General features: G+C 39.3%; 1 pseudogene; it reads right to left on the bottom strand.

The window, feature by feature from the left end:
- Positions 1-286: 286 nt before the first annotated feature.
- Positions 287-384, bottom strand: LOC120106389 (small nucleolar RNA R71; annotated as a pseudogene).
- Between the last annotated feature and the right edge of the window lie 14351 nt (positions 385-14735).

Here is a 14735-nt window from a genome sequence, read left to right as displayed (position 1 = left end):
GGCCCTGTCGGAGTCCGGAGTTGGGCGAGGCTTGGTCGGAGTCGACTCGTGGCGCTATGGGCCCCTGCGCTAGTTTAAGGAAATAAAGTTGCGCCTTCACTAACACCTGCAGATTTTGGTGTAATGGTAGCGCTTGATCCTGATAACCTTGTTTTCTTTTTCCTTAAAGGATAAAGCCAAAACATGGTTGAACTCCTTGAGACCTAGATCGCTAGGAACATGGCATGATATGCAAAGAGAATTCTTGAAAAAATTCTTTCTCGCACAAAGGACTAACTTTTTGAAAAGGCACATTAGTAATTTCCAACAAAACGACCATGAAACATTTTATGAATGCTGGGAGAGATTTAAAGATTTGCTTCTCTCTTGTCCTCATCATGGGTTTGAAATATGGAGAACTATTAGTTTCTTTTACGAAGGGTTGTCTCCACAGTTAAAACAATTTATAGAGACTATGTGCAATGGTCTATTTTTGGAAAAGCAACCCGATGAGGCATGGAACTATTTAGACTCTCTCGCAGAGACTGCACAATTATGGGATACAGGGGATAGAGTGAATAAACCTTTGCCTAAGCCTACTAGCATTGGACACGGGGGCCTTTACAACCTTAGTACTCAGGATGATATTCAGGCTAAAATGGCAGCCCTTACTAGGAAGGTAGAGGAAATTGAACTTAGAAGGATTGAACCCGTCAAGACCGTAGAACATAACAGCGAATGTTGTAGGATTTGTGAGATGCCTGGCCATCTCACCACTGATTGCCCCATAATACCCGCATTCAAGGAAGTCTTGCATGATCAGGCCAATGTTATGAATACCTATCAAAAATCTTTCAATAATCCTTTTTCGGGTACTTACAACCCTGGATGGAAGAACCATCCAAATTTGAGGTGGAGGAATGACCAACCTCAACAAGTATATAACCCAACTCCTCCACCTCCGCAACCTCATTATGCACACGCACCCCCTCAAAAACCCAGTCTCGAAGAAACTTTGCAATCTTTCATGCAAGGTCAAGCTAAAATCAATGATGAATTAAGAAATCAACTGACAACGCTGACCACTGCTTTAAGTGCTCAAGAGAAGGGTAAGCTACCAGCTCAACCACAACCTAACCCTCAAGTCTACGGCGGTAGCAATGCATCATCTTCAACTTCGCATAAAGAACAAGCGAAGAGTATAATAACTTTGCGAAGTGGAAAGGTTATTGACCGACCAGTCCCAGAACAAACACAAGCCATACCTGATTCTGACCCTCCTAAGACAAAAGAAAAGGATACCGAAGAAACCGAAGCACCAACATCAACTGAAAAAATTAAATGTCCTTTTCCTGCACCATTTCCACAAAGATTAAAGCCCTTGCAAAAACTTGAACCAAACTCTGAAATTCTTGAGCTTTTTAAGCAAGTAAAAATCAATGATACCTCTTCTTGATGCAATCAAACAAGTGCCTTCATATGCAAAATTTTTGAAAGATTTGTGCACTGTCAAGCATCGTTTAAATGTCAAGAAGAAGGCATTTCTGGCTGAAAATATGAGTGCAATTTTACAGCATAACATTCTTCCTAAATATAAGGATCCAGGTTGCCCAACTATCTCGTGCATCATTGGCAATTTTAGGATTGAGCGAGCATTGCTAGATTTAGGAGCGAGTGTGAACTTGTTGCCATATACGGTATATGAGCAACTCAGTTTGGGAGAGTTGAAGCCAACAACTGTGACCTTACAATTAGCTGACAGGTCAGTGAAGGTTCCTAGAGGGATTATCGAAGATGTGTTGGTCCAAGTAGACAAGTTCTATTTTCCTGTTGACTTTATCGTACTGGACACACATCCGGCTTCCAATTCACCAACTCAGATTCCGGTCATCTTAGGACGTCCATTCCTTGCAACTTCTAATGCATTGATCAATTGTAGGAATGGTGTCATGAAGCTTTCTTTTGGCAAGATGACCTTGGAACTGAACATCTTTAGTATAGGTAAACAACCCAGTGATCATGAAAAAAGTAAAGAAGTTGAATGGGTTGAAACCATTGCGGAAGAATATTTGTTAAAAGAAACATTTACTGAATCGGCCGACAATGGTTTAATAGATTGGTGTTCTGAAGGTACTGCTAATGATGTGGTCCCACCTGGTTTAGATAATTCGGATGTTATGATGGTCAATGGGTGGAGACCGCGAATAGAGGAATTTGAACAGTTGCCACCTCGAAAAGCAAAGATAGTACCATCCCATGAACAAACACCTAAGCTCGAGTTGAAACCTTTACCGAAGGAAATCAAGTATGCCTTTCTTGGACCCGAGGACACATTTCCTATAATCATCTCATCTGATCTGGATCATGCCCAAGAAAAAAAATTACTTGGTGTTCTAAAGAATCATAAGGGAGCTTTAGGGTGGTCTATTGCCGACTTGAAGGGGATTAGCCCTTTAATTTGCACGCATCGGATATATTTGGAGGACAATGCCAAAAACACAAGGCAAATGCAATGCAGGTTGAATCCTACGATGAGAGATGTGGTTAAAGCAGAAGTCCTCAAGTTGCTTGACGTGGGTATTATTTACCCAATTTCCGACAGTAAATGGGTAAGTCCTACTCAAGTCGTTCCTAAGAAGTCGGGTCTGACGGTAGTCAAAAATGAGCAGGGTGAACTAGTTCCAACTCATGTTCCGACGAGTTGGCGCATGTGTCTTGACTACCGAAAATTGAATTTGGTCACTAGGAAGGATCACTTTTCCCTACCCTTCCTAGACCAAGTTTTGGAAAGAGTTGCAGGATACAAATTCTATTGTTTTCTCGATGGCTATTCCGGGTACTACCAAGTCGAAATTTCACCTGAGTATCAAGAGAAGACTACCTTCACTTGTCCTTTTGGCACATTCGCTTTCCGTCGGATGCCATTCGGGTTGTGTAATGCACCTGCAACATTCCAAAGGTGTATGCTCAGCATTTTTGAAGAAATGAACGAGATATTTTTTGAAGTGTTTATGGATGATTTCTCTATTTTTGGCGATTCTTTTGATGATTGTTTATTACATTTACGAGCAGTCTTAGCTCGATGCATGAAAAAGAATCTGATACTAAATTGGGAGAAATGCCACTTTATGGTGCCAAAGGGAATTGTCCTAGGATATATTGTTTCATCGAAGGGCATGGAAGTTGATAGAGCTAAGATTGATTTAATCGCCAAGCTACCTGCATCCAAGACAGTTAGAGATGTTAGATCATTTTTGGGTCACACAGGATTTTATAAGAGGTTCATCAAGGACTTTAGTATCATAGCTCGACCATTATGTAACCTCCTATTCCTTGATACACCGTTCAATTGGACTGAAACATGTCAAGAGGCATTCAAAAAATTGAAGGCTATGCTTAGCACTGCACCCATCGTGCGACCACCTGATTGGTCATTACCTTTTGAGATCATGTGCGATGCTAGCGACTATGCGATAGGAGCTGTCCTAGGACAACGCAAGGATAATAAGCCATATATCATTTACTATGCAAGCAAAACCTTAAACGATACTCAAATAAATTACACCACCACCGAGAAGGAATTGCTTGCAGTAGTATTTGCATTAGACAAATTTCGCTCTTATATCCTTGGTGCTCCTATTGTTATCTTCACAGATCATGCGGCGCTAAAATATTTGCTGGATAAGAAAGAGGCCAAACCACGCTTAATACGATGGATACTTCTACTCCAAGAATTTGACATCACAATCAAAGATAAAAAGGGAGTAGAGAATGTGGTTGCTGACCATTTATCACGGCTAGTTGTTTATGATTTGGTGCCACAGTTGCCCATCAAGGACTCGTTCCCTGAAGAGCAAATGTTTATACTTTCTACTATGCCATGGTATGCTGATATTGTAAACTTTCTTGTCACGAACCGGATGCCGGAGCATTGGGGATCGAATGATAAGAATAATTTCTTGCGTGAAGTAAGGAGTTATATTATGATGCCCCCTATTTGTTCAAGTATTGTAATGATCAAATCTTTAGAAGATGCATACCGGATCATGAGATGCATATGTTAGATGTATGCCCTAGAAGCCAATCTGGCTGACACATTATTAATTCTAGTGACATAATTTTGTACTTGACTATTTATTATTGAATAAATGAAAGGCATCTTTTTCATTCATATTGTTATTGTGTCTATGAATCGTCCAAGGAATTAATAAGATGATGATGCATATTCTCAAGAGTTGAGAATTTGAGCCATGTATCATTAGTGATTAATTTCTAAACGCTCCTGATCGATGGATCATCACGAGGACGGTGATCGATCCGATGAGATCAGTGCACACATTACTTTCCCTATGGATGGACGAGACTCGAGTCCATGGTATGGAGACACTGAAGTAATAGTGCAGGTGCTTGTTAGAGAACAAGGGTACTGAGCGTGACCAAGACAAGAAGTCACTTGGATGTCTATCCACTCATCAGTGACTTGCTTGATGTTGCAGTAGTGTGACTGGTCCTTTGACCTGCGATGCTTCGGCTACTCACAGTGAGGTTATTGTAGTTTGACTGCACATATACATGGTCTCTAGCCATATGGGTCCATGCAGTGTAGATTGGCTGCAGTAGGTTCACTGTAGGAGTAGGGTATGCACCTATAAGGAATCTATCGACCTTGATAGATAAGGAGAGATCCTATGTGATTTATAAGACTGAGTTTGTAAGATCTCGGCCGGGGCAGATTGCACAGTGGAGAAAGAGTTCTCCGCTCTCGAACTTAAGTCGAATAAATCTTGACATATGACAGACGAAGGGGTTTGATGAGTTATCCATGACCTCTGTCTTGTAGGGATCCACGATAGAAGGACTGTATCACATGATAACTGCACCTAGAGGTTCATCATTCTATTCTGCTGGGTAGCCACTACATGCTGCTAGGTGTCACTAGTGGATGGTGGGACTCATAGGGATTCTCTTGATGATCGATAAACCCTAATAAGTAGAGTTGGAATCGTTCCGACCCATTGAAAGGAGTTTTCAATGATATTGTGCTAGAGATCACAATATATCTCACTACCAGTCAGAGTAGAACCTATGGGGTCACACACACTAGAGGCATTGACCGATCCGATGGTTGAATCGTGATTAGGAATCACAAGTAATCAATTCGATTGATAATAAGTTGAAGAAGGAACAAAGGGAATTGATTAATTGGACTTAAAACAAGAGTCCTACTTAGAGTAGGATTCGTAGAGTCCTAATTGGATTAGGACTAGGAATCCTACTTGGACTGGGATTCCTACTTGGACTGGGAATCCTATTTGGAGTAGGACTAGGATTCCTACTTGGAGTAGGATTCCTATAATCCTAATTAGATTAGGAGTTTTGAATTAAATTTGGATTCCTACTTGGAGTAGGATTTCTAGAGTCCTAATTGGATTAGGACTTCGAATTTAAATTAGAGTCCTAATTGGATTAGGACTAGAATTAAACAAGTCCTAATTGGATTAGGATTTCTTAAGTCCCAATTAATTATTAATCCAATGAATCAAGATGACTCCTAATTAGATTAGGATTGAAGAGTTCAATTGAGTCATGGTTCATTCAAGTTCTAATTGGATTAGGACTAGCATAGATTGAACCCAATTGATTCATGATTTGGACTAAACCAAATAGGAGCTCTAGATGCCTTTAAAAGGCTTTGAAAGGAGGTGCCCTAATGATAAGTGAAGCCCTCCTCCTCTCCAACTCGTGGCCACCCTTCTCCCCTCTTGGTTTCAGCCGCCATCAGCAAAATGGTGAGAAGAAGAAAGCTTGGCGGCAGCCTCCTCCCTCCTCCTTTGCTTCATCCAATGTAGGGGAAAGAAAAGGGCTGCAAGGTGCTTTGATTCTTCTTCAAGATCCCTCCTTCTTCTTCCTCCTTCCAAGCACAATCAAGAGTTGATTGAAAGGGAGGTGATCAGCTATCAAAAACATATCTCTGCAAGGGAGCTAGCACCCCGGGTAGATTGGAACGTTTGGATCGGTTCCTGCTTCGTGTGGATACCCGTAGAGGCCGGGCACTTGAACGGCTTCAAGCGAACCTTCATCCAAAACCACGATCATCAGTTTGCGGTGATCATCTACCCGCACAAGGTGAAGATCTGATCTTCTAATATTATTTAAAAGTTTTTAATCCTTATCTTATTAGATGTATGCCCTAGAAGCCAATCTGGCTGACACATTATTAATTCTAGGACATAATTTGGTACTTGACTATTTATTATTGGATAAATAAAAGGCATCTTTTCATTCATATTATTTATGTGTCTATGAATCGTCCAAGAAATTAATAAGATGATGATACATATTCTCAAGAGTTGAGAATTTGAGCCATGTATCATTGGTGATTAATTTCTAAATACTCCTGATCAATGGATCATCACGAGGACGGTGATCGATCCGATCAGTGCACAGATCACTTTTCTTCTAGATGGACGAGACTTGAGTCTACAGTGTAGGGACACTGAAGTGATAGTGCAGGTGCTTGTTAGAGAACAAGGGTACTGAGCGTGACCAAGACAAGAAGTCACTTGGATGTCTATCCACTCGTCAGTGACTTGCTTGATGTTGCAGTAGTATGACTGGTCCTTTGACCTGCGGTGCTTCAGCTACTCACAGTGAGGTTATTGTAGTTTGACTATACGTATACATGGTCTCTAGTCATATGGGTCCTTGTAGTGTAGATTGGCTGCAGTGAGTTCACTGTAGGAGTAGGGTATGCACTTACATGGAATCTATCGACCTTGATAGAAGAGGAGTGATCCTATGTGATTTGTTAGACTGAGTTCTAAGACCTTGGCCAGGGCAGTAATATAAAGTGGAGAAAGAGTTTTCCACTATCGAACTCGAGTCGAATAAATTTTGACATATGACAGACGATGGGGTTTGACGAGTTGTCCATGACCTCCGTCCTGTAGGGATCCACGATAGTAGGACTGTATCACACGTTAACTGCACCTAGAGGTTCATCATTCCATTCTGCTGGGTAGCCACTACATGCTGCTAGGTGTCACTGGTGGATGGTGGGACTCACAGGGATTATCTCGATGATCGATAAACCCTAATGAGTTGAGTTGGAATCGTTCCAACCCATTGAAAGGAGTTTTCAATGATATAGTGATAGAGATCACAATATATCTCACTACCAGTCAGAATAGAACCTATGGGGTCACACACACTAGAAGTATTGACCGATCCGATGGTTGAAAAGTGATTATGAATCACGAGTAATCAATTCGATTGATAAGAAGTTGAAGAAGGAAAGGGAATTAATTAATTGGACTTGAAACAAGAGTCCTACTTCGAGTAGGATTCCTAGAGTCCTAATTGGATTAGGACTGAAAATCCTAGTTGAAGTAGGACTGGGATTCCTACTTAGAATAGGATTCCTGCAATCCTAATGAGATTAGAAGTTTTGAATCAAAATTGGATTCCTACTTGAAGTAGGATTCCTAGAGTCCTAATCGGATTAGGACTTCGGATTCAAATAGAGTCCTAATTGGATTAGGACTAAAATTAAATATGTCCTAATTTGGATTAGGGTTTCTTAAGTCACAATTAATTATTAATCTAATGAATCAATAAGACTCCTAATTAGATTAGGATTGAAGAGTTCAACTGAGTCAAAATTGATTTAAGTTCTAATTGGATTAGGACTTACCTAGATTGGATCCAAATTGGTTCACCCTTGGGCTAAGCCTAATTGGATTAGGGCTTGACCATATTAGGGCATTCCAATCCCTACCTAATATGGATTAGGATTTACCATGAGGAAGGGGATAAGCCCCTCCCCTTTCCACGTGGAAAAGGGAGAAGAGACGGCGCCCCCTCTTAGGAAAGACATCAAGAGCTCTTAAATGTTAGGAGCTCCACATGTCTATAAAAAGGGACTTGTGGGTGGCACCTAGTGAAAGAGTAGATGCCCTACAAGCCAATCGCAATATGTATTGTGAAGGATTTTCTTTTGATTTTCCAAATCATTTACATGACATTTAATATAAATAAAGGCATTGTGTTTCATCATATGCTATTGATTATATTTGTGATGAACCTCTTAGATTAAGACAATGATTTTGAGGCTATGATGAGATCATACTAGTGAGACCTAAAATCTTAAAATCCTAATCTTAAATATTCCCAGTCATTGGTACATTGAGTCGAGGATCAATGTTTACCGGAAAGACTGGCACATCTTATGTATGCTCGATGCAGAGGGTGATTGATCTCACAATCACTTGTGTGGAGACACTAATACAAAGATGTGGGTGCTCATTAGAGAAATGAGTTCACTGAATTGACCTACAAAGAGAAATCTTATGAAGTCTTACTTACATGTCAAAAGATGATTCTCTTAGTGGGAGTTGTGCAACTGATCCTTTGACCTGAGATCACCATAGTATCTTGTGCACATAAATCCATATTTTGGTTTCCACTCATTCATGACAATAAGTTATGTACGAGGTCTTCTGGATATGGTGGAATGTGTACGAAGGTTATGAGTAGGTCAACAAGGAATTAATCACTTCTAGTAAGAGAAGATCGCATCCTATTTATTCTAATCATATGATAATTCAGAAAGTCTTTGATCAAAGTACAATAAAAATTAGAAAGAGTTTCTAATATTTCATTATTCGAATTATCATTAGAAGATTGAGAAATATATGAATATAAAATTGAGTTTGACATATATTCATACTCATATACATATTCGGGATGCAGTTTGATTAAAGGATTGAATTGCACGGTAACTTGCCACTGAAGGGTATTTTTGGTATTTCCACCAAATTCCATATTTTTTGGATAGACATGACACATTGCTAGACGTCAATCTTGTCTTATAGGTTTGATCGAATTAAAGAGTTTAATTCGATCACCAATTAGAAAGGATTCTAATTGTTAAGTTTGGGTTCGCGCAGTTTGGACTTAAATCGATTAGAAGAGTTCTAATCAAGTTGGGTCAACTTGCACTCACACCTATTGCTGGCTAAGTATGGAACCCAATGGGTCATAAGAGTTTGTTGTATAAACACAAGGCTTTTTATGATGAATTAGGATCTCAACCCTACTAAGAAAAATTATATTTTCACGTTTATCATAGGAGAGGGCTATGATATTCGATAAAAATAGTAGGAGACAAATTAGATTAAAGTCCTTATCTAGTTGCAAACATGTCATCATGATTGGTCTGCTTATATTAGTTTTGTTCTTGCATATGTAGAATTATTAAATGGCTTCTTCACTTTCACTAAGAGGAATCTTAGATGCCAACAAGTTGACCGGACCAAACTATGTGGACTGGTTGAGAAATTTAAAGATAGTACTCACTCAGGAGAAAATTTTCTATATACTTGAAACTCCTGATCTTGGAGATCTAGGGGATGATGCTACAGAAGAGGAGGTTGCCACACATAAGATGTGGAAAAATGACAGTGTGACTGTCAAATGTATCATACTTGCCTCTATGAACAATGAATTACAGAGGCAACATGAAGGCATGGACACTCAATCCATACTTCTCAATTTAAAAGAGTTGTATGGAGAACAAAGCAGAACTGCTAGGTATGAGATATCTAAGCAGTTGTTCCGTGCTAGAATGAATGAAGGAACTCCAGTGCAAAACCATGTTCTTATGGTTATAGACTTGATCACCAGATTAAGTCAATTAGGTTTTGCTATGGATAGTGAGCTCAGTCAGGATTTGATCCTGCAATCACTGCCTGATTCATTCTCTCAGTTTGTTGTGAACTTTCACATGAACAAGCTGAACACCTCCGTGCCTGAGCTGTTAAATATACTCAAAATAGCTGAAGGGCATATTAAGAAGGATAAAGGTCCACTCTGAAGGGTTCTAGCATGTCATAATGGGCAGCGGAAGCTAGGGATTTTAAAAATTCTTAATAAAGTCCCTATGCATGAAACCCTTTTAAGCCTAGATCACCTTAATGATTACAATCAAATAATATAAAATAAATGCAGAATTAGTAGAATACCTCAAACGCTAATCCAAAGTGTACAATCTCCACGAGGCGTCCAAGTGTCCGCCCTCCAATGGTGATCCACACGAAAACTTGATCAAGACTTTAGCTCCAAAGACTTTTGATCCTTAATGCAGAATTCTTCTAAAGAACTCTAATGGCTTGCTTTCCTTCCTTTCTATTTTTCTTTAGCCTTCTAAAATCACTTCTAATCCTTTTGTCCTAAGGAAGACCACCTTGTCTTGGCTTAGGACACACTAGAAGCAATGTTAGAAAGAAAGAAACTAATGTAAGAAAGAAGGGGTATGAGAGAGAGAGAGTTGGATTGATTTCCGATGATTAGAAAATACCGGGAGCATTCCTATTTATAGATGGCGTGGGGATGCATCACCAAAGGATGCATCCCATCCACACATCCTTCAGATGGGGCGTGATAAGAGGAGAGAAGGCGCCACAAAAATAGGGAGAGGCGTATCAAAAGTGGTTATGATAAGATCAAGCGCTTATGATGTGGCGCTTGATTCCCTAAGCACCTCTTCATGAAAATGCGCCGTACTCTTCCCTTTTTTCACTTCTTCTCACGCAAGAAAAATAGGAACCAACCTTATCCATTCATCAAGGGTTGATGATGATCCAAAGGCCATGAAAGAAGGCGCCATATATCCCTTAGGCGTGATGAAGAGAGAAGAGAGAGAATGGATAAGATCAAATAAATGGTTCATCCTTATCCATTTAATCTTCACGTATTCTCTCTCTTTCCTTCACCTATTTTTCATCTCCACGCCTCCCAATGATATCCATCACGTCATCATGATCTCCCATCATCCTATGATGAAAATCCAATGGCTCCAATTCATGGTGCCATCCATTTGATCCATCTCTTCATCCAAATGTTGATCCAACGGTCAAAAATGAATGATTTATCAAATCTAATCCAATTAGACTCAAACCAAGCCAATTAGGAGCCAACTCTTGGCTAACCCATATTAGAATATGATCTAATCAAATTAGATCAATTAAGAATCAGATTCGAATCCAGTTCGAATCAGATTCGAATCCAGTTCGAATCAGGAGCTAAGGTTTGCAACACCTGCTAGGATGTTTATCTTGCAAACATGATCTAATCCAATTAGACCCTTGATAAGTTTTCTTGTGTGTGACCCATTGGGTTCCATACTTAGCCAACAATAGGTGTGAGTGCGAGTTGACCCAACTTGATTAGACCTCTTCTAATCGATTTAAGTCCAAACTGCGCGAACCCGAACTTAACAATTAGAATCCTTTCTAATTGGTAATCGAATTAAACTCTTTAATTCGATCAAACCTATAAGACAAGATTGACGTCTAGCAACGTGTCATGTCTACCCGGAAAATATGGAATTTGGTAGAAATACCAAAAATACCCTTCAGTGGCAAGTTACCATGCAATTCAATCCTTTAATCAAACTGCATCCCAAATATGTATATGAGTATGAATATATGTCAAACTCAATTTCATATTCATATTTTTCTCAATCTTTTAATGATAATTCAAATAATGAAACATTAGAAACTCTTTCTAATTTTCATTCTGCTTTGATCAAAGGCTTCCTGAATTATCATATGATTAGAATAAATAGGATGCTATCTTCTCTTACTAGAAGTGATTAATTCCTTATTGACCTACTCATAATCTTCGTACACAATCCACCATATCCAGAAGACCTCGTACATAACTTATTGTCATGAATGAGTGTAAACCAAAACATAGGTTCATGTGCACAAGATACCATGGTGATCTCAGGTCAAAGGATCAGTTGCACAACTCCCACTAAGAGAATCATCTTTTGACTTGTAAGTCAGACTTCATAAGATTTCTCTTTGTAGGTCAATTCAGTGAACTCATTCTTTTAATGAGCACCCATATCTTTGTATTAGTGTCTCCACACAAATGATTGTGAGATCAATCATCCTCTGCATCGAGCATACATAAGACATGCCAGTCTTTCCGGTAATCATTGATCCCCGACTCAATGTACCAATGACTGGGAATATTTAAGATTAGGATTTTAGGATTTTAAGTCTCACTAGTATGATCTCATCATAGTCTTAAAACCATTGCCCTAATCTAAGGAGTTTATCATAAATATAATCAACAGCATATGATAAAATATAATGCCTTTATTCATATTTAAATGTCATGTACATGATTTGGACAAATCAAAAGAAAAACCCTTCGCAATACATATTGCGATTGGCTTGTAGGGCATCTACTCTTTCAATCTCCCACTTGCACTAAAGCCAATCGCTCTTATATTTTATCCCCATACAATCGAGGTGGCGATCGAACTGCTGTTGTGGTAGAGCTTTAGTGAACGGGTCTGCTAGGTTGTTCTTGGTGTCTACTCGTTCAATGACTATGTCTTGTCTCTCGACAATCTCTCGAACAAGATGGAAGCGTCTTAGAATGTGCTTGGATTTGTGATGAGACCTTGGTTCCTTCGCTTGAGCAACAGCTCCAGTGTTATCACAATAAACTGGGACTGGTCCAGCAATCTCGGGAACTACTCCTAACTCAGAGATGAACTTCTTCATCCAGACAGCTTCCTTAGCAGCTTCACTTACAGCAATGTATTCTGCCTCAGTAGTTGAGTCAGCTACAGTTTGCTGTTTGGAACTCTTCCAGCTCACTGCACCACCATTTAGGGTAAAGACATACCCTGAAGTGGACTTGCTATCATCTGGGTCTGATTGAAAACTAGAATCAGAAAATCCTTCTAGTTTCAACTCAGATCCTCCATAAACTAGAAAAATATCTTTAGTCCTTCTCAAGTACTTAAGAATATTTTTCACAGCTATCCAATGATCCTCTCCTGGATCAGCCTGAAATCTACTTGTTATGCCTAAGGCATAAGCAACATCAGGCCTAGTACATAGCATAGCATACATAATCGATCCTATTGCCGAAGCATAGGGAATAGAATTCATTCTATTCCTCTCTTCAGATGTCTTAGGAGACATCTTCTTAGAGAGACGTATGCCATGACTCATAGGTAAATAACCTCTTTTACTTTCTTCCATGCTGAATCTTTTCAGCACATTATCTATGTACCTAGACTGGGACAAGCCTAGCATCCTTTTAGATCTATCCCTATAGATCTTTATACCAAGTATATAGGATGCTTCTCCCAGGTCTTTCATGGAAAAGCTTTTTGACAGCCAAGTCTTGACCGATTGTAACATTGGAATATCATTTCCAATGATCAGTATGTCATCTACATACAATATTAAGAAGACAATGGCACTCCCACTAGTCTTCTTGTACACACATGGTTCATCCACATTTTTGATAAAACCAAACTCTTTGACTGTTGTATCAAAACGGATGTTCCAACTCCTCGATGCTTGCTTTAATCCATAAATGGATCTCTTAAGCTTGCATACTTGATTTGCTCTCTTACTTGAGACAAATCCTTCTGGCTGTGTCATGTAAACTTCTTCCTCAAGATAACCATTAAGGAAGGCGGTTTTGACATCCATCTGCCAGATTTCATAATCATAGTATGCAGCTATTGCAAGCAAAATCCGAATAGATTTGAGCATAGCTACTGGCGAAAAAGTTTCATCATAGTCAATTCCTTGCTTTTGCCTGAAACCTTTTGCCACCAATCTAGCCTTGTAGGTTTCTACTTGGCCATCTGCTCCAATCTTTTTCTTATAGACCCATTTGCAACCTATAGGGTTTACACCCTCTGGTGCATCAACCAAAGTCCATACTTGGTTGGTATACATAGAATCTATTTCGGATTTCATGGCTTCTAGCCATTTCTCAGAGTCATTACTCATGACAGCTTCCGAATAGGTCAGAGGATCATTATTCTGAACAATGTGGGCTTCATCATTTTCAATGATGAACCCATATCTCTCAGGTGCTCTTCGCACTCTATCTGACCTTCGGAGAGGAGATGTGTGTTGTGGTTGTACCTCATCAATGGGTACATCTGGTTGAAGAATTTCTTGTGTTTCTATTTGTAGGTTTTGAACTTCTTCAAGTTCAATTTTTCTATCCTTGCCCTTTTCTAAGATAAACTCTTTTTCTAAGAAAATGGCATGCCTACCTACAAAAACTTTTTGTTCGGTAGGATGATAGAAGATGTATCCTATACTATCTTTAGGATAACCTACAAAAATACATTTATCTGATCTAGCACTTAGCTTGTATCCAAAATTTCTTTTGACATAAGCTTGACAACCCCATATCTTAAGATCTTAAGATTAGGCTTCTTTCCTCTCCATATCTCATATGGAGTGCTAGGTACAGACTTAGAAGGTACCCTGTTTAATATTAGTGCAGCAGTCTCTAGGGCAAAACCCCAGAAGGAAATAGGAAGATCAGTAAAGCACATCATGGATCTTACCATATCTAATAGAGTACGATTCCTCCGTTCAGCTACACCATTTAATTGTGGCGTATACGGAGGTGTCCATTCAGAGAGAATGCCCTTTTCTTTAAGATGATTTAAAAACTCACTAGATAGGTATTCACCTCCTCGATCAGATCGAAGGATTTTAATACACTTTCCGGTTTGTTTTTCAACCATACTTTGATACTCTTTAAACTTATCAAAAGCTTCGGATTTATGTTTCATAAGATACACATATCCAAACCTTGATAAATCATCAGTGAATGTGATGAAGTAAGAGTATCCACCTCTAGCTGGAGTTGTCATAGGACCACATACATCTGTGTGTATAAGTCCTAATAACTCA

Source organism: Phoenix dactylifera, chromosome 1 (assembly GCF_051530095.1).
Source record: "Phoenix dactylifera cultivar Ajwa chromosome 1, Ajwa_hap1_PhDact_Kaust_v1.1, whole genome shotgun sequence".
Taxonomy (NCBI): Eukaryota; Viridiplantae; Streptophyta; class Magnoliopsida; order Arecales; family Arecaceae; genus Phoenix; species Phoenix dactylifera.
The sequence above is the reverse complement of the archived record's forward strand: the minus strand, read 5'-3'. Positions and strand labels throughout refer to the sequence as shown.